Here is a 20,510-nt window from a genome sequence, read left to right as displayed (position 1 = left end):
TTTTGCTGTTAATTGTATTCCTAGGTACTTTACTTTTTTGACTCTCTGTATATTAATTCTTTCCATCAGCAATCTTTTTTGTGTATCTGTAAGATTTTTAACTACAATCTTTGTCTTGTCTATATTTATTTTCACTCCTGCAACTTCCCCATATTCTTCTATCTTTCTAATTAGCTTCGGCTTGGTTTCTAAGGGGCCTTCTAATATGAAGACCAAGTCATCTGCAAATGCCTGCAGCTTATATTTCTCCTTTTTAATTTCCATTCCTTTTATTTCTTCATCTTGTCGAATATTCCTGGCTAACTCTTCCAAAGTCAATATAAATAGCAGTGGGGACAATGGACATCCATTTTGTCTAGTGCCTTTTTTAATATCAAAGATCTCTGTAATGTCCCCATTTACCATCACCTTAGCTGATTGTTTGTGGCATATTGCTTTAATTATGTTAATAAATCTCTCCCCAAAGTCCAAATATTTTAGTTGTAATAACATAAATTGCCAATTAATGTTATCAAATGCTTTCTGTGCATGTAGAAACTTCAATGCTATTTGTTTTCCAGGGTGTATTTCATAGTACTCCAATGTATTTAAAATCATTCTCATATTATTTTTAATCTGTCTCTTTGGCAAAAATCCATTCTGGTCTAAATGTATAAATTCATTCAAGTACTTTTTTAATCTCTCTGCTATTATTGAAGCGTATATTTTATAATCCGCATTCAGTAAAGATATTGGCCTGTAATTCTTTATCTGCGTCTGAATCATCTTTCAGTATAAGAGTAATGTTTGCTTCCATCCATGAATTTGGTATTTTTGCTTCTAGCAGTTCTTCATTATAAACTTCCAACATCACTGGGCTTAATATTTCTTCTAATTGTTTATAAAATTCTGCCTGTAGCTCATCAGGCTCTGGTGATTTATTATTCTTTTGTCTCTTAATCACTTCTGTCAATTCCATTATGGTTATTCATTCATTCAGCAAATCTTTAACTGTTTCAGGTACTTTAGGGAGTTCAGATTGTTTCAAATATTGTTGTATTTTATTTTCCAGAATTTTCTCCATATCATACATTTTCATAGTACTCTTTTATTATAGTTTTTTCCTCCTCATTCTGATAATAGAGAGTCCCTTTCTCATCGATTAATCAATGTATCATTTCCCCCCCTTTTTTTTCAGTTTATATGCCAACCACCTTCCTGGTTTATTCACATTTTCAAAAAAGTTTTGTTTTGCACTTTTTTTTGTGTCAATTCATCTTTTTACAATAGATTCATTTCATGTTTTATTAAATCTATTTAATTTTTAATATCTTTTTTTGTGGTTCTTTCTGTAATTCTGTTTCTAATCTTTTGTGTTATTCTTCTAACATTTTCTTGTTTTGTTTCTTCTTATTATTTTTCTTCCCCATGTGAGTTATAATCAGTCCCTGAGTATATGCTTTAGCAGTATTCCATACAATTTGCAGAGCTCTTCTTTCTTGTTCTCCTTTTTAAAAAAGTCCAGTTCTTTTTCCATGTTTTGTATAAATTCTTTATCTTGCAATATCACTTGATTCAATGTCAATCTCCATTTTCTTTTTTGTCCTTTCCATACAACTTTTATTGGATTTTGGTTTCCCGAAACATTGGGTTCAATTCAGTGGTGAAATCCTCTGTGGATTGCCACCGGTTCGCTGCCCATCATGCACAGTGCATGCCAAAAGCACGCTGCGTGTGTGAGCACGCGCAGTGTGCACCGCACGCATGCTGCATGCACACGCATACACAGTGCACACCAAACACATGCTTTGTGCAGAAAAAGGAGGCTTAACAAGGTAAGTAGAACAGTGGAGGGGGACAGCTGTGTTGCACAATTTAATTAGCTAGAAAGCAGGATTTCCTGCTTTCTAGAGAATAAAAACTGTGTGGCACAGCTGATCATCAGAAATACTAGTTCGGACAAACCGGTAGCTTTTTTTTTACTACTGGTTCATCCGAATTGGTAGCTTTTATCACTACCGGTTTGCCCAAACTGGTGCAAACCAGTAGCATTTCACCACTGGTTCTATTTTATCTCTTGTACACATGTTTTCAGTTCTAATGACATCCATACCATATCTTTTCTAGACCAGGATTTATGCCTATTTGAATAGAATGAATACTAATTTTTCGTAGGGTGTGTTTCTCTCCATACATCTTGAGTTCTTATTTCTTCCATCATTTTGAAAAGTTTTAGGGTGTGTTTTCCTAGCTTTTTTACCTGTTTTACTACTCTTATAGTCAAATTCTATATCTACAATTGCATTACAATCTCCTACCACACAAATATTTTCATATTCCAGTTCTATAATTTTCTTATGGACTTTTCCATAAAACTCATCTTGTTTATTATTAGGTGCATATATCAACATTTGTTTTTGATTTATTGTTACCTCCACCATCAATATTCTCCCATCTTCATCTGCAAAAATTTGTCTAGCCTTTATTGTTTATTTAATGTATAGAGCCACCCTTCTTTTCTTTGCTGTGGTAGTGAAAAATATAGTTCCCCAATTTTGGGGTACTCTAATAGTTTACTATATGGATCTATGGATCTATGTGGATCTATGTGGATAGTTTTAATTTTTCTAATTTATTAAAGATCCTTTTTCTTTTCATTGGTGAATTCAATCCATTTATATTAATTATATATTAATTGATAGTAGTTTTGTTTCTTCTTCCATTGTTTACTTATAAATGGTTTTGTTGTTCTAGTTGATCTTATTTCTCTCTGCTCTTTCTGTCTTGTTGCTTTTCTTTCCCTTCTCTCCTTTTGCTCTGTTTCAGTTTCTTCTTGTGTGTTCCCCTCTGCTATTGCTTCCTCTTGTTTTTTGCCATCTACTTCCTCCCTTCTCTCCTCTTCCTTGTGTGTTGTGAAGTATTGGTAATAAAATTGTTCTGCTCTATCTATCTATTGTGTCTAGTGTATGTCTTTTTTCCATCCAAGTCACCAATATTCCCTCAGGTATTAGCCATCTAAAATTTACATCATGTTTTATCAATTGTCTTGTCAAAAATTGATACTGTTTTCTTGTGTCTCTTACTCTTCTGGGTATTTGTTTCAGAACTACTATTTCTTTTCCTTTGTATTTCAATGGAGCATCTCTTGCTCTTTGAAGTATTTCTGCTCTCATTCCCTTCTTTGAAAATCTCACATGTACTCTCTGGAAGCTTGTTCCTTCTCACATAACTTGTGTATATTCTAAATATTTCTTCAATCCCAGAGAGGACTTCCTGTTTGTTCTTTTCGAATGCATCTGCCAATAATTCTGCAATTTTTTCCGCCAGATCTTCCCCTTTTTCCTCCTCAATATTCTGGAATCTCAAGATGTATTCTGGTCTATCCATCTCCAACATAATTATGGATTGTTCAGGTTCGATGTCTATTTTAGTCAGTCTGTATCCATCTCTTCTACTTTCTTCTCTGTTTGCTCTGTCTTCTCTTCCATTGCAACCTTTTGACAAACAAAGTCAATGGGGAAGTCAGATTCACTTAACAACTGGGTTACTAACTTATCAAATGCAGTGATTCACTCAATAACTGTGGTAAGAAAGGTCATAAAATGGGGCAAAACTCAGTTAATATATGTCTCACATAACAACAGAAATTTTGGGTGCAATTGTGGTCGTAGGTCAAAGTCTACCTGCACATGGTTCTTTAAAATTAAATTCCACAGATTTGCTAAGTGTATTTATTAGTAAGTGTGCATAAGATGCATGGTTTCTTCTGAGGTTCCCCAGATCTGCAGAACACATCGCACTACTTGGAGATAGCTAATATCTCATCCACCATGTTGCTAACCTATAATTCTCAGCTTCCCCACCATTGCTAAGTGGGCTGAATTTACTCATAACTGTGGCTCAGCAATATCTGAAAGTTCATACATTTACTAGTTCTGACATAAATAAATATCCATACAAGGATAAAGTGTGTGACATGTAATATCTCCACATTGACTTCAGCTAGGAAATTTTTATGTAAGCAATAGCATGTTTTTTTTTAATTCAATTGATTGCTGTTTAAAAACATTTATTTATTTGAATGTTTTACATAAAATGATAGGCATTATCTGGGGCATCACGATGTAACATTTAGGGATTACAGTATAACTAACGTATACAATCGTAAATTTGTAATGTATATTTGTGCGGGATCTCCTAAGGTACTTCCAATGTCATATAAACATTCCCAAATTCTGAGCTAGATTGAGCCTGGGGTCATTGTAAAACAAAGAGGAAAGTAATTTTGGTATTCTATAGAAATAATTGCTGTTCATACACTTAAAGGCAACACAGAATTTTTGGCTAAGTGCTTTTCCTAGATACAAGTAGGGTACTCATGCATATATTGTAGTTCCTTTTTCTAACATAAATAGGTAATCAAATTATTGGTATAGTTAGCTGCGTGTTACATCCAAACTCAGAACTATTAGACACTGTTGTGCCTAATAAGCCTAGATGTCAAGCCAAGTACCAAGACATCTGTTGCTTTGTAAATATTAATTTATTTGGAAGCAATGAACCAAGTTTCTAGTTTGGAACATAACATGCAGTTATAGTTTCCTACTTCATTAACCTACTCATGAAAGAACAGGAATAAATGGGCTTCATGAATAAAAAAAACAGCTTATTTACATTAAGTCAGGATGATGAAAGTATCATTGCTTAAAAAAAACACGTGACTATGAATATTGCCTGCTTATTCAAAGATACTTCCTCAAAATTACTCTTTTCATATTTCATTACACTCAAAGTGCTCTTTGAACAAGATCCTGGTGATTATATGAACAATTTACATAGGGCTTTTTTAATCTTCAGCTTTCAACTTTAGGGATTTCCTAGTAGATTGTCATCTAAATATTAAACAGATATAACTTTTCTTAGCTTTTCAAGACAATTCAGGGTTGGGTATTAGCAGATGGGATGTTGCCATCTGCTATTACTATGTTTAAGAAAGAGCTGAAAGTGGTTTAAAAATCAACAGAATAAAATGCTTTTTTTCAGAAATGCTTTTTATTCATTCTTTTATCTTTTGCCTTTCATTCAAGAGCTCAGGAGATCCATTCTGTCTTCCAGTTCCCCTCTCTGCCCAACAATAACCTGTTTTTCAGTTGAGAGATAGTGACTCACCCAAAAACACCAAATGAGATTACATGGCAGATTTTGATCTCCCATCTCCCAGTCCCAGTCCAACATCTTGCCTGCTAGATTCATCCTTGGCTATAACTGTATTCTGCTTTGCAGAAACTGCATCAAGCAGGGAATTGATCCTGAAACATCACAATTTTTACAAATAAATATGCTTTAGCATCGATTGGAATTAAAGAGCAATAATGTGTCAGAGATTGAATTTGCCTAGAAATCAACATCATATCCTTCGACCTCAAAGATATGATTGCAGGTTATAAGAACCTGATCGCCTGAAGGAAAATTCCCTTTCTGACGTGCATGTTTTTTCATTCATACCACCCATAACATACTAACTCTGATTAATGAAACCATTCATCAGTTAATTCAATTTCCTGGATTTGCATGAATTATAAAGCAATAATAGGGGCTGCATTCATGCACCATGTTAAATTAATACATGATCACTTAGGGCAGGAGTGTCAAACTTGATTTTATTGAGGGCTGGATCAGCATTATGTTTGTCTTCCAAGGGCCGGGAGAGAAGGGACATGGCCAGGATGGGTGTGGCCAACTGGGCGTGGCCCGGGTGTGTGGCCAGCTTGACATCTCTTGCGTGGATGGTGCCTGTAGGGGCCAGGGGGGTTGGGGTTGGGGAGATCAGGGGTCTCTGGTGGGTGGGGCGGGGGAGGCTCATCCCGCGGGATGAGGTGAGGCAAAGTAGGGGGCGGGGCAGCTACAGCTGGTGTGCCTTCAGCTGCTTTCGGCGCTGCTCAGTTTTCCACCCCACCCCCACCAGGCTGGACTGTAGTGGGGGGGATTGCCTTCCACCTTTGCTGCACCATGAAAGGGGATTGTCTATCCCCCAAGCCTTGCCACAGTCAAAGTAAATCCTAGGTGCTGTACTGCAATGGAGGGGGGAGGGAGAGAGAGAGAGGGAGAGAGAGGGAGAGAGAGAGAGCTCTGACCTCAAAGAGCGAAGAGTTATACCAGGGCTGGCAGTAATCTACTTTAGTGTCTGGCTGGCGGGGTGGTTCTCACTCAGCCGCTTTCCCTCTTTCTTCTCCCTGCTCCTCCTCCTCCAGACAAAAGCTGCATTTTTTGTTTGCAGCGCAGCACCCAGGATTTACTTTGACAGCAGTGGGGCTTGGGGGATGGTCAATCCCCGTTCGTGGTGTGGCAGAGATGGCGGAAGGCAATTGCCACCAGATCAGACCAACCAAGTGATGCTAAAAGTAGCTCTCTCTCTAACACACACACAGAGGTTTGATCAAATCATTCTCTCACTCTCTCATCCCACCTCATGGTGGCGGCACCAGCCATACTCTCCACAGTGGCCTGCATTGCTTCATCCTCCACTGCCCCAACACCTCGCTTCATTTGTCTTCATTCTTCACTACTTCTTCTTCTTGCTCACTGCTGTAACGGAGAAGGATGAATGATGCACCAGTGAGATGGGGGTGGAAGACAAAGCAAGGCAGAGGGTGCAGAGCTGCCCCATGCACAGGCTTACCTGAGAGCCCCGCAGCCAGGCCATCAACAGTCCTGACAACCTGGCCTTACGACGGCAGTTCCAACAACCCCATCCAGGACCCTGTGTAGCCACAGGCCCGCTTCTCCTTGTTCACTGTAATGGAGCAAGAGGCTGAGCAATGTACTGGTTGGGCTGTTTGAGCTGCTGCTGCAAGGCCAGACAGTTGTCAGGATGTTGATGGCCTGGTTGCAGGGCGCTCAGGTAAGCCAGAGTGGGGCGTGGGGAGCAGCTCCATATCCCCACCTTGCTTCATTCTCCAGACCCCACTCCCTCGCTTTGTAGCCTCTCCACCAGTGTGTTGCTCGGCCTCCTGGTCTGTTACAGCGGCAAGGAGAAGTGGCGAAGAACAAAGAACAAAGCGAGGTGGTGGGAGGGGTGGAGGACAAAGCAAGGCAGGGCGTGTGGAGTTGCCCCACTGCCCCGCACCAGTTTACCAGAGGGCCCTTCAGCCAGGCCACCCATTTCAAATCCTCATTCCCCACCCCCCCAGGCAGCCACATCCCTTCACTAACCTGCTTTCGAGCTCCATTCGCCATCACTACGTGCAGGGCAACAAAAGTAGTCTGTGGGATTACAGTAAAAAAATTCAGACCTTCCAACTTCTCACGGAAAAAAAAGATCTTACTAAATCTGAACTATTTTTTTTACCGTAATCCCAGACTACTTTTATTGCCCTGCATGTGGTGGCTAAGAACTAGGCCAGTGTGTGTGCATGCCCACCTCATCCTGTGCACACACGCTTAACATGGTGTACAACACAGCCCCTCCCGTTGATTTATAGTTCAGTGTAAATTTGAGCAGATAACTGTTGTTGATATGTTACATAGATTCCCAAGAAGAATTATAAATTGAAGTGGGATCAGAGAAATCTTGATTTTGATCAACTGTGTAACAGGCAGAGTTAACAGGTGAAGGTTCCCCAGCATTTTGATTTTTTCAGCTTGTGAATGTCTGTCACTCATAAAGTTAGAAAAACTCAATGTCAGTTAGAGCTTGTGGACTCACAGAAAGCACCTTAAAAATGAGCTTTGTGGTTTACTGTTCCTTTCATCAGTGGCCTCATGAAAGCTGTCTTCCCAGGACACGCGGGGCAATGATTAGCTTAAATTGGTGTACAAACACAGCCCCTCCCCTGTTGATTTATGGTTCAGCGTAAATTTGGGCAGATAACTCTGTTGTTGATACGTTACATAGATTTCCAAGAAGAATTATAAATTGAAGAGGGTCAGAGAGAAACAAATTACAAAGATATTGTGACAACTATTTTATTAAAGGAGATCATTCCCAGAATTTGCTGATGATAACCAACTACAGATAGACTTTGAGTTATTGCTGAGTTACAACTGAGCCCAAATTTATGTTGCTAAGTGAAACATTTGTTAAATAAGTTTGCCCCATTTTACAACTGCCACTCTTGATACGTGAATCATTACATTCGTTAAGTGAATCTGGATTCCCCATTGACTTTGCTTGTCAGAAGGTTTCAGAAGGTGTTCACATGACTCCAGGACACTGCAATCGTTTATAAATATGAACCAGTTGCCAAGCATCTGAATTTTGATCATGTGACCATGGGGATGCTGCAATGGTTGCCAAGTGTGAAAACCCGTCATAAGCCACTTTTCTCAGTGCCATTGTAACTTTGAACGGCCACTAAATGAAAGTCGAGGACCACCTGTATTCTAGCACTAGTCAGCTGATTAACAAAGGCAATATAATGATTTAATAAGCTGTTGTTCCTGCTCAGATTCCCTGTCCTCGCTTGTATACAGAAACTACACTTACTGGAAAGCAAGTCGCTGGGTAGCTAGTTCCGGCACGATGTTTGGTCTGTTTACTCAGAAGCAAGCCCTGCCTGCCTGCCTGCCTTTAACGGAGTTTACTTCCAGGTAAGGCGTACATTGGATTGCAGTTTAAAGCTCCGCCCCCAACTCCTCTGAATCTGCCCAGCGAGCGCTGAGTTCCCGGCACTTCTCTCCTTTTCTAAAGGTGGAAGCCCTTGCGGAACAACCTGGCGCTATCTGGTTCCACTCGGCAGCCACTTGCGCGGCGTTTCCTCGCACCTCCGGAAAGGGCGCTACTCGGTGCGGGTGGCGCCCGGGTAGCGCATTCGCGTCTGTCGGCGCCCGGCTGAAAGTGAGCGACAGGGAGGCTGGGACGCTTAGCGAAGGCTTCTGGAGAACCCCTCCGCGCCGCGCATCCCTTGCTCTTAGGTAAGCCCTGGGCTCTGTTTGGGAAAGAGGGCCTGCTTGGCTGGAGAGAGGCGACGGCGGGCTTGGGGCTTTTCCTTCCCGCATGGCTTTCGTCCCTTTTCCAGTTTCCCCTTTTCTACCGGAAAGTTGGGAATGCCAAGGAATCCAGTCGCTGGCCTCGCTTTCTGTTTTCTTCGGGACAAGCTCATTCTCAGCCCGCAAACCACTCTTTTATAAAGGACATTGTTTTGTCTAGCCATTCGCTTCTATCCAAGACCGCCGTTGCCTTGCCGAGAGAAATGAAGTGGGTGGGATGAAGATAAGCACGGGTCGGTTTCAGATTTACTTAATTTAAGGAGGAGGATGCTAGTATCGTGTTGTTGTTTTTTTAAAAAACCTTGTAATTAAAATATCCGCGCTCTTCCCTCTCTTTGCATTCAAAGACTCCAGCCCAAGCACCTCCTGTTTTTCTTTGAATGATTTGTAACCAACCTTGTATATAATGTACAGTACTTGTTTGGCAGGAGCTGAAAGTGTGCTGTACTATTCTCCACTATAGGATAGACGAAGTGAACTGGACTAAATCTGTTCAAATGTGAACTTCCTCAGTAGTTTCCATTATTCAGTATCTTCATCTGAATGGAGGATGATCTCTGTCTTCTTTTGGGGCATTTAGGTCAGCATACTGGTGATCCCTTAACCAGTACACTAACCACAGAGATTTACTTTCCACAGCATACCAGACTAAAAATGTGCTTACATCTTTTTTGGCTCTGCATATTTCATGCAAACTTTGCTAGTGACTAGCTAAAGATGAATCAGGGTTCTTTGGGAGCATAGATCCTCAGTTCCCCTTAATCCTAGCTGAACTGGAGTCTGCTGGCACTAGCATATTTGTTTTCTAACCATAATTTTATGTTTCTTCAAAAAGTTATGTAAGTTTCATTCTGCAAACTTTTTGTATTTAAATTGATTCTATTCCCAGCCAGTAGTGGGACGCAGATTGAAACTACTGATTTTAAACAATGATCTTTGAGCCACAAAAAAGGGTAGGTTTTCAATACAAATATTGATTGAATTTATATGCATATTATGTTTTTTATTTTAAAAAATCATGCATTATTTTTTATTTATGTTTATATTTTATTTTTAGAATTCCATGCAACTAAAATAATATAAACAGAGTCTGAAGACAGGACTATTCATAATATAAATTGTAATTTTCCATTCTTATATGTGAACTAATTTTAAAATTACTTAAAGTATCTGAATCATGGATCGGGTTGAAAAAAACCTCTTTTCCCAATTTGTGGAAGTGGGAAATATTCTCAGGGCTGAATTGTATGTTGAAACCAAGTTTTGGAGGTTTTTCAGGCTGTATTTTAGTATTTGGTCCAAGTTTATTAATCAGCTTGCTCAAAGAAAGTGTTTTTATTCTGGTCAATAGAAAAAAGGCAAGTCTCTGCTAAGATCATCCACCTTCTTCTCACTGCCCGTAGTGCTTCTCTAAAATACTTGGAAATTAGAGCCAAGCGAGTTTGTGAAAATTTAGTTTTGCATTGACATATGTAATGTTTGAAGAATATACCATTGCTTATCGATATCTGCTTGAAATTTCCCTGAATATGGACAGCTGCCTCTCAGTTATTAGAACTGGAGGGTCATATATAATATCTTACTGGTTCTCTTTCTACTTTATTGCTCTTTTGTTGTGAATGTGGCACTTCCTTAGCAATATCATACTTGAGAAGCCAGCCACATTTGATAAAGAAAAGACCTGCCATTTAAGCTTGCCTGGGAGAAAAGGTTAGGAAATCTTCATTAATTTTAGAAAGTAAAAATCTCAACTTGCCATTTCTAAGCAAGCTGGGATTTCTATCTGTTTCATGAATTACTGTTGTACAGGTAGAAAATAATTTGCATTTCTGTGCTTGTTCCAGAATCTTCTAAATATACTGCTGAGCAACAGACTGTGACTGCACTGTTGTGTCCATACAGTACTTATCAAATATACTAAATAAATACTACTACTAAATAGTGTTAGCAAAGCTATGTATTTCCCCCACTTCCCACCATCCCCATTAGGGCCATGCATTTTACTTTAAAGTGACATTGGTATGTGAAGTCCTTCCAACACCTGCTATGTAAATGCTAATTTAAGGGGAACAACTATCAACTGTATGCTAGTTGAAAGATCCTGTATCTGAGATAGTCAACCACTTTTATCTCTCTTTGGAGATAATTGTTAACACTGAACTGGCTTCAGGCATTGTCTGCTGTGAAAAAGGATTCTAATCTACTGGAGTTATTGTATCGATAAATGGAGAAAAGAAGCTATTTTCATTTTCCTAGCCTGTCCCCAATGTACTGTTCTTAAAACTGGTTCTGAAAGATCAAAAATCAGAAGGAGCCTGACAGTACGGCTGCCAACAAACATTTTTTCCTTGAAATGTCTAAACTTCATTAACAGCTGTAGTTGTGAGCAGTTATTTACAGAAGCTTGGGCTTTTAAAAATGTGTTGGTCAGAAGATAGGCTACCAGACCATTTTTGACTATGGCAAAGAAGCTCTTTTTTTACAGTGTCTTAAAGATCAAATAATCTTCCAGAAAAATGTTGGTGAGTTTTTCAAGGAAAGAGAAAGGGAATATGAGTGCAGGCCATTGTGAAGGCAATTCAAATACTGACCAAGGAGGAAGAAGTCCCATTTAAATTTGCCATGTCATCTGGGTGTGTTTTATGAGTCTCTTTGTGCAGTTCAGAAATATTATGAGTACAAAAATCACTGTGTGTAGTTCAAGGAGAACCTAACTGATATTTTATATTGTTTTTTAAAAGCTAAAAATAATAAAGCAAAAACAGAAACAATGCCCTGTAAAAAATTATATTTGCGATAAATATGTCTCCCAATATTATTTATACAGATAAATTGAAAAGCAAATTTCAGTGTGGACATGTTTCAGTGTAAGTATACATAAAATTAAATTTGAAGTGTCAGTCTTAACTGACACCTGAGACTTCATCTTATATGCACTTTACATGGGAGTAACCTATTGCTAAGTAAACATAGTTAAATTATATAGTATATACTCATTAGGAATGTGCAAGAGGATAGAAGAGGATGTGCTCCAAGAATGGTGGTTTGTGTTTCCAGAAGAATATTTTGTCCCAAAAATATTCAAATGCTACCCACTACTCCTGCCTCCCCCAGTTATTCAGATTGGCCCATTCTAGGAAACATTGGAACATGAAAGCATCTTGTTTCCATGTCCCTAGAATCTACTTGTTACTGCGGGAAAAAATGTGCCATGAGAAAAAGTTGTAAAAACTGGACTATTTTAGATTCTGAGTGAGATGAGTGTCTTGAGAAGCAATTACTGGGGAGCAGCACCAGAGCTATATATATATATATATATAATGTCTACTGTTCATGCAGTTAAACTACTGATGTTGGCTACAGGAGGACATACAAATCCATTGCCAGTGCTGAAGCCAGATTCAGCTGCTTGTCCAGTTGACTAACACATGTTCGTTGCCTATGCGGAAAAATGTATTGCATTTGGTCTGGTTCTGAAATATATCTAGTCAGAAGTTACTAACTGCCAGGAAAGGGAAGTAAAGAGAATATATGTTGCATTTTGATTGATTTTCCTCAATCCAAATGTCTGAGTAAAGTAAAAGGGGAATATTAACAGGCTTTATGTGCATACTGGCAGGTGAATGACTCAAAACCAAGTCAGAATGCAATTTACTGCTCTCTTTTTTTTAAAGAACGTAACTCATCCCTATTGTTTAGGATCTTTCCATATTTATGATCATCTTTGGACATTCCTTTGTTAGAAATACATCTACTGATCCCCCCCCCTCCCGAGATGCTGGCCAATGGTCTGATTATAAATTGCTTACATCTAATACCTAAAACATAAAGATAGCACTTTTTCCAAACATGCAACTTTTCTATTGGTCTAGGGTAGTGTTCAAAAGTATCCTGTAATGTAATTCTAAAGTAGGCAACTTTTCTTCCTAACTTTGCAACTAGAATTACATCTTAAAAAATAAATAATAGTTTAAAAACTATTTTGAACCAGGAGGCCTTAAATGATGTCTTATCTGAGAAGCAGAGTTGGACTTTTGGATTTACGGTAGTTTTGGAGTACTGTAGTTTTATAGGTAATTTAATTATTCTGGGTAACATAAACTATAAGAAACATCTAATTAAGTGGATGTATTAGCAAACTAAGGCTCTTGACTTCCTGTATCTGTAGACTTGTGCATATGTGTGTAGGGCTAGGAATGGAGGGGGGAATACCTTTCCAAGTGGATAGCCTTTAAGGTATGCATAGAGCAAATGCATTTTTAATGATACTGACAGTGGGCTACGAAACAGATTGACATAAAGGAAATTCTGATCCCTGACAAAGAACAGCGCTGAAAGCATCTGCAATTATTTACATTTTCTTATTTGATCCTGATGAGAAGGTTCACACTTCTTCCCTCAATATTACAAAGCTGAACTGTATATGACTTCCCAGATTATTGGCTCAAGAGCAGTAACCAAGTGCATCCCAACAAGCCAGGACTGACTTAAACAAACACTTCTAAATCCAAAATGTACCTGACTCATTTGATACTGTCCTAATAGTAATTTTAGTAAAAATTGCAATTACATTTTAAAAGATAAAAACTAATATAAAGTAAAAACAAAAACAAAGGAAAAAAACAAAGTGCAGAATAAAAAGACATAGTAAGGAAAAAGAAAAAATATATATAAGGAAATAACTTCTCCCTTCATCACATATACAAAATATTTTAGTAACTTAACACCTTTTCTTAGAATACAGTAAAAAAACTTTTTCCCATATCCCATTATCTATAAACAAATTCTTAAAGCCTTGTTTCACTCCTGATCACCAAAAGTCCAAAAGGATTACCAGATTACCCTATCAAGTAAACCAACTTTGTTTACTTTCTTTTTACTTTAAACAATCTTGATCTTTAGTCCTTTTAAATAATGTCCTATAAATTTGGTTTTTTGTCATCTTCTCACAAAATTCTTCAAAGATTAAACAAATTTGATTGCAGTATACTTGCACTGGATGACAGCAGCTTACTCTGCCATATGGCACAATTTTTAATCCTAAACATGATTTTTAAAAAATAATAAAAGAGAAAAGATATAGGAGTTCCACCTCTTGAAACAAAGTGAAACACAATGAAAGCCATTCTGGACTAGTTAAATATTGCTTTACCCTTTTCATTTACCCTGAGTCTTCTCCTACCTGCAGGTTTTTTGGGTTTCAGCCTAAGTTTTGAAGACGTGTCATACCAGGGGTGAAATGCTACCAGTTCGGACCGGTTCAGGTGAACCAGTAGTAATAAAAGCTACCGGTTTGGGCAAACTGGTAGTAAAAAAATTGCTACTGGTTCGGACGAACTGATATTTCTGATGATCAGCTGTGCTGCGTGATTTATATTTGCTAGAAAGCAGGAAATCCTGCTTTCTAGCGAATCTAAATCGTGCGGCACAACTGTTCCCCCCCCATTGTTTGCTTACCTTAGAAAAGACTTCTTAATCCTCCTTTTTCAGCGCTGCATGGTAGCGCATGTGGTGCACCTGCGCACAAAGTGTGTGTTTGGTGCGCACTGTGCATGTGCGTGTGCAGTGAACTGGTAGCAAAGCGAACTGGTATTAGACTTCAGAGCATTTCACTCCTGCGTCATACCTCTTGGTTCAAATTATATTTATTTATTTATTTGTTTGTTTGTTTGTTTGTTTATTTGTTTATTTGTTTATTTATTTAATTAAACTTGTATGCTGCCCTCTCTCCCAAAGGACTCAGGGCGGCTCACAACAATAGAAAAAACACATAAAATTCAGTATTCAAATATAAAAACCAATAAAATCCCCTTTAAAAAACCCCTTCAGTCCAATCCAGCCAGGCCAAATAACCTTGTTTTGAGGTCACGGTGGAAAAAGCGAAGGTCAGGGGCCATCCGGAGCCCCAGGGGGAGCTGATTCCACAGAGTAGGCGCGCCCACAGAGAAGGCCCGCTCCCTGGGAGTCGCCAGCCGACACTGTCTGTCCGACGGGACCCCAAGGAGGCTCTCCCTGTGAGGAAGTATATTTGGATACTGAATATGGAAAGCTATTTTAAAATGTGAAAATGATTTCTGTATCGTTTTTTTAAGAATGAATGTATGCTTTCCGTTACGGTACAGGAGCTGTGTAGTCTGATGTAAATTATTCCCCACGCCCAAATGAAATACGTGACTAATATTAAAGAAATTTAGGGATAACTTTTAGAAATGGATAGATGAACCATTGAGAGAAGAAAAAGAACAATTCAGTTAGGAGCAAATGAGCAGAGAGAAATTTGGACAGGTTTTCAAGATACTGTTATTGCACCCTACAACAATAGATGAGGATTCCTGTAATCCTTGTATTTGATCTTGTCTTAATCTACTGGAAGGACTGAAAACAATTTTACCCACTTGTAGAATTTATGATATAAACTGTCTCAGATAAATAAGAGGTAGTGTTGATCTGTCAGAAATTCTTCAATGGTAGCTTTGAGTGATATAGTCTAAGGCTTAGGATAGCATTACTGTAATTAGTGTTATAAAAGGGATACCATTACAGCATGAGTACTAAGTACTAAGGTAACACGGTATATGTTGTTAGCATTTGGCTCAAGATACGTATTTGCTCATAATCTGTATTTAATCAAATATAAGAACAATTGAAGAGTGGCTTTTCTCTGTGGGAGGCCTCTATTTTGTTTTGTGTGTATTAAAATAATACTGCTCTGGATCTGCTCTGTGTGCTGTGTTGTGCTTACGGTGATGTGAAAAAGTAAGTATACCCTCTTTGAGTTCTATGGTTTTATGTATCAAGACATAGTAAAAATCATCTGGTCCTTAGCAGTTCTTAAAAGTAGGTAAATACAACCTCACATTAAACTATGCCATCATTTATTTTACAAAAAGGAAGCCAAAATGGAGAAGCCATGTGTAAAAAAGTAAGTCCACCTTTACTGTTTCCATATGTGTGAAGAGCAGGGGTGAAATTTACTTACCTTCCTTACCAGTTCGGAAGTGCACGCGCTGCATGCATACGTGTGCGTGCAGACCTTCTGCGCATGTGCAGAAGGTAAAACACACATTACTTCCTGGTTAAAACCAGGAAGTAATGACACCCGGGTGGGTGGGTGGAGCTTTGCTCTGCCATCACTACTGGATCACCGAACCAACGGCCAAGATCGCTATTGGATCGGGTGATCCGGTCCGATCCGGGAGTCTGACCGGATTGTCTGACAATTTTTTCCGTGCCCGCGATTGATCCTTGTGTCGCTTCCAAATTCTTCCTTGTTCGATCTCTATCTGGTAAGAACACGGCCCCGCTATTCCTACTATCGTCCCTGCTAGCCACAACGGCAATCCCCCATAATTCCTGGCATATATCCTGTCCCCTATGCTAAACTGACGGTATTGTCTCTGAGAATCTAATGGCTTGGAATGCCCATAAGAGGGGTGTAACCTGTCTAATGTCGTGCGCAGCTTCCGACCCATTAACAGCTCGGCGGGGCTTCTATTAGTGAGTTGGCACAGTGTGGTATGCTGGGCAATTAAGAACTCCTCTACCCTTTCCTCCCAAGTACCGTGCCCAATCTTCTTGAGGGCCTCCTTCGCGGATCTCACAGCGCGTTCCGCACATCCGTTACTAGACGGATGGAATGGCGAGATTAAACAATGACGGATCCCCCTATGTGTCAGGAACCCCTCAAATCTGGCAGCTGTAAACTGGGGACCATTATCTGAAACAATAACATCAGGCAGCCCATGGGTAATGAAAAGATTGCGCAAAGCGTTAATGATGGCCCCCGCCGTAGTGGAGGGCATGGGTATTACCTCCACCCACTTAGAATATGCATCTACCAGTACCAGGAATGACTGGCCCTGTAGTGGGCCAGCCAGGTCTATGTGCAACCGTGACCAGGGGGCCCCAGGAACTTCCCACGTCCCCGGCAGGTCCTTGGCCGGCAACGGCAGGTTAACCTGACACTGAGTGCAGGTGGAGACCCACTCGGAGATGTCCCGATCCATCAACGGCCACCACATGTAACATCGGCCCAAAGCCTTCATACGCACCACCCCCAGGTGACCCCTATGCAATTGTTTTAACAATGAATGGCGAAGTGGCGGCGGAATAACCACCCGGTGGCCCCAGAGGAGGCAACCAGCTTGGGTGGACAATTCGAGGCGCCGCGTGGCATATGGTTGAAATTCCGGAGCGAACGGTCCCTGAGGCCAACCCCTGGCCATCCAGTCCATCACTTTAGTCAGGATAGCGTCCTTTGCGGAGAATCGTGCGACGTCCGATGCGGTGACCAACAGGGGAGAGTCAGCCAGCAAGAAAACAGAGGAGACTGGAACTGGGTCTGCCAGAAGGTCCGGAACGGGGCAGCGGCTCAACGCGTCCGTGTGAGCCAAATCCTTGCCCGGACGGTGCACTAGTTTATAGGAGTAAGCGGCTAAAAAAACAGAGTAACGAGTCATTCGGGGAGACAGAATTTGGGGAGCTTGGCGATCACCAGCCAATATACCTAACAATGGTTTGTGATCAGTATATAAAACAAAAGTGCGGCCGTACAGGTAATGGTGGAATCGCTTGATCCCGGCCACCAGGGCGAGAGCCTCTTTATCCAGTTGTGAGTAATTACGCTCTGCAGGAGCCAAGGTTTTAGAAAAGTAAGCAACTGGGAGCTCGCGGCCCGAGGGCAAAACATGGCTTAACACCGCCCCCACCCCATACGGAGAAGCATCACAAGCCAAGGTAACGGGAAGGTGGGTGGAAAACTGTGTTAGAACGGAATTGGAGATTAGGAGGCATTTCACGGCCAGGAAAGCAGCCTCCTCCCTGGCACCCCAACGCCAAGTCACAGTCCGGTGCAATAAACGGTGTAAGGGTTCGGCCACCGATGCTTTATGGGGAATAAAAACCAAATAAAAATTAAGTAACCCCAGGAAGGATTGAAGGTCAGCCTTACATTTGGGGGTTGGTGCATCCATAATCGCAGCGGTCTTTGCCGCCGTCGGATGAATTCCCGAACCATCTACTTGGAACCCTAGGAATTCTACCTGGCATATAACAACTTGACATTTATCTTTTTTGACCTTGAGTCCCGCAGCGTCAAACTTCCGAAGGACTTGCCTCAACCGATCCATCAACTGTGATGTCGAGGTAGCTGCGACGAGGACGTCGTCGAAGTAAGGAATGACCCCGGGGACTCCATGAAGCATACGTTCCATCATGCTCTGGAAAATCCCCGGGGCGACACTAACCCCAAACTGCAGCCGGCGACACCTGAACGCCCCCCGGTGGGTCACAATTGTCTGCGCATCAGCAGTCTGATCGTCCACCTGTAATTGCTGATATGCTTGGGCCAGGTCCAGTTTTGCAAAGACTGACCCCTGGCCCAAGGAGTGCAGCAGATGTTGCACGATAGGTACAGGATAAGCATGACCCAGGAGGGCCTTATTTAGAGTTGCCCGATAGTCAGCACAAATGCGGATTGATCCATCCGCTTTAACAGGTGTGACAATAGGCGTCTCCCAATTGGCAAATTCAACAGGTTCTAACACACCCTGAGAGATTAATTTATCCAGTTCAGTGTCAACTCTCTCCCTCAAGGCAAAAGGCACCCTGCGAGGTTTCAGGCGGCGAGGGGGCATGCTAGGATCCAGGCTAAATGAAACTGGGGGCCCCTTATAACAGCCCAGGCTGCCATCAAACACCGCCGGGAATTCTTGAATTAGTGAATCCAATTCAGATGAGCGGATTGCATTTATCCCCTGAATTGTAAACCCCAGAGCCTGGAACCAATTCAACCCTAATAAACTTGGTAGTGGGGCTTCCACGACCACTAATGGCAAACGGCCAGAAAAGGACTTAAATTGTATCCGGAATTGTCCACACCCCAAAATGGCAATGGGTTTGCCCTGATAGTCTCGGAGTTGTAGATTACAGGGGTTCAGGCGGCGTTTAGACGTGTGGCGCTAGCCGCTTAAGCGTACTCCAGGAGACAATGGAATTGGCCGAACCAGTGTCCACCTCCATCAGACACGGACGGCCTTCAATGGAGACGGACACGTCAATTTTTGGCCGGCCGGCAGCGCGAGGAGTGGGATACACCCCATTAACCCCTCCAGGCTCACGTCCCCAACCAGTGTTTGTCCTCTGGCCCCCCTCCCTTCTTCGAGGCCCCCGGGAAGGCCCTTGTTGGAGGGGGTCTTTTCCTTCAACTTCTGAGAGCGGCATACACGAGCAATATGTCCTTGGCGCCCACACCTGTGACACGTAGCATCCTTGAAACAGCAAGTTGCTCTCATATGACTGCCCCCACAACTTCGGCAGTCTCCTATTGCTTGTCTAGCCTGTCTCATAGGGCGCTGAGACTCCTTGATGCGATCCATGTCACTATCCTCCACCAGGCAGTCCTCATCGCTATACTCCGTTTCGTTATAATGAACTGGCTCAGTGTTACTTTTGCTGCGACTCTGTCCCCGGGGCAAATCTGCTAGCGACAGGGTGGCCAGTTCTGCAGCGCAGGCTTCATCTACGGCTTCTTGGAACGAGAGCTCTGACTTGGCTATTAAACGTCGTTTGAGGTTCTCGTCACGCACCCCGCTAACTAATCTATCCAGTAGGTAATCCTCTAAATCGACGAACTGGCAATGCCGCGCCGCTTTACGTAATGCTGCAATATACTGACTTACTGACTCACCCTCCGCTTGGTCCCTGTGATAAAAATGCTGGCGGCACGCTATTCGGGACGGTGCGGGGGCGTAATGCTTTTTCAACTTGGATATAAAGTCCTCCCAAGTCCCCTCATGAACAGATTGTGGGGCCATGAGAGTCATTGCAGTCTCAAACATCTCTGGCCCGCATAAACTCAAGAAGTATGCTCGTTTCCTTTCACTTGATAACTCACGGTAGTTATTAGCAATCAGGAAACACTCAAAACGTGTTATGAACGCTTCCCAAGACTCCGTGGCTGCGTTGAAGGGAGCAAAGCTCTGAGGCGATGCCATTTCTTCCCCTCAGTGCTTTCGATCCGCTACAGCTGTGCCGGTCGGCGAGAGTTTTTTTTTTTTTTTTAGTCACGGGAACCCTTATAACCCAGTCCAGCAGGGTTCCTACCGTGATCCCATCCTCGTCGCCACTATTTCATCCTAAGAGACCGGCTGACAGGACGGATTCTGAATCCAATTCACAACCTTTATTTAATCATAGCAAAAACAATAGAACCGAACATCCCACGCTAAACAGCTCCTTTTATAACGCCGAGCTGTCAACTAACAACCAATGAAATCCTAGGCTGCGAACGACCAATCAGAACACCCGGCAACTAGACTCAATATATAACACTAAGGACCAGGTGATTTTTACTATGTCCTGATAGGTAAAATCATAGAACTCAAAGTGGGTGTACTTTCTTTTTCACATGACTATATGCGTGCTGGGAAGTACAGGGTGGACTACATACTGTCATCTCTGAGTCATATGATTGATAGCACATGATTGAAAGCCCACCTGCTTTCCCATAAACATGGGTGAAGGAGGTTTGGGAGGACTTTTTT

At 41.4% G+C, this 20,510-nt stretch overlaps 1 protein-coding gene across 1 annotated transcript in view; it reads left to right on the top strand.

Annotated features, from left to right (window-relative positions):
- The first annotated feature begins 8,608 nt into the window (after positions 1–8,608).
- TMPRSS2 (transmembrane serine protease 2) overlaps positions 8,609–20,510 on the top strand; it is a 39,091-nt gene continuing 27,189 nt past the window's right edge. Inside the window, exon 1 of the mRNA XM_060694093.2 lies at positions 8,609–8,892. The gene's annotated coding sequence lies outside the window, so the exon portion shown is untranslated. The remainder of the gene's footprint in view (positions 8,893–20,510) is intronic.

This window comes from Pantherophis guttatus, chromosome 5, assembly GCF_059756535.1.
Source record: "Pantherophis guttatus breed Tessera chromosome 5, ASM5975653v1, whole genome shotgun sequence".
In the NCBI taxonomy this organism is placed as follows: Eukaryota; Metazoa; Chordata; class Lepidosauria; order Squamata; family Colubridae; genus Pantherophis; species Pantherophis guttatus.
This window is presented reverse-complemented; position numbering and strand designations above follow the sequence as displayed.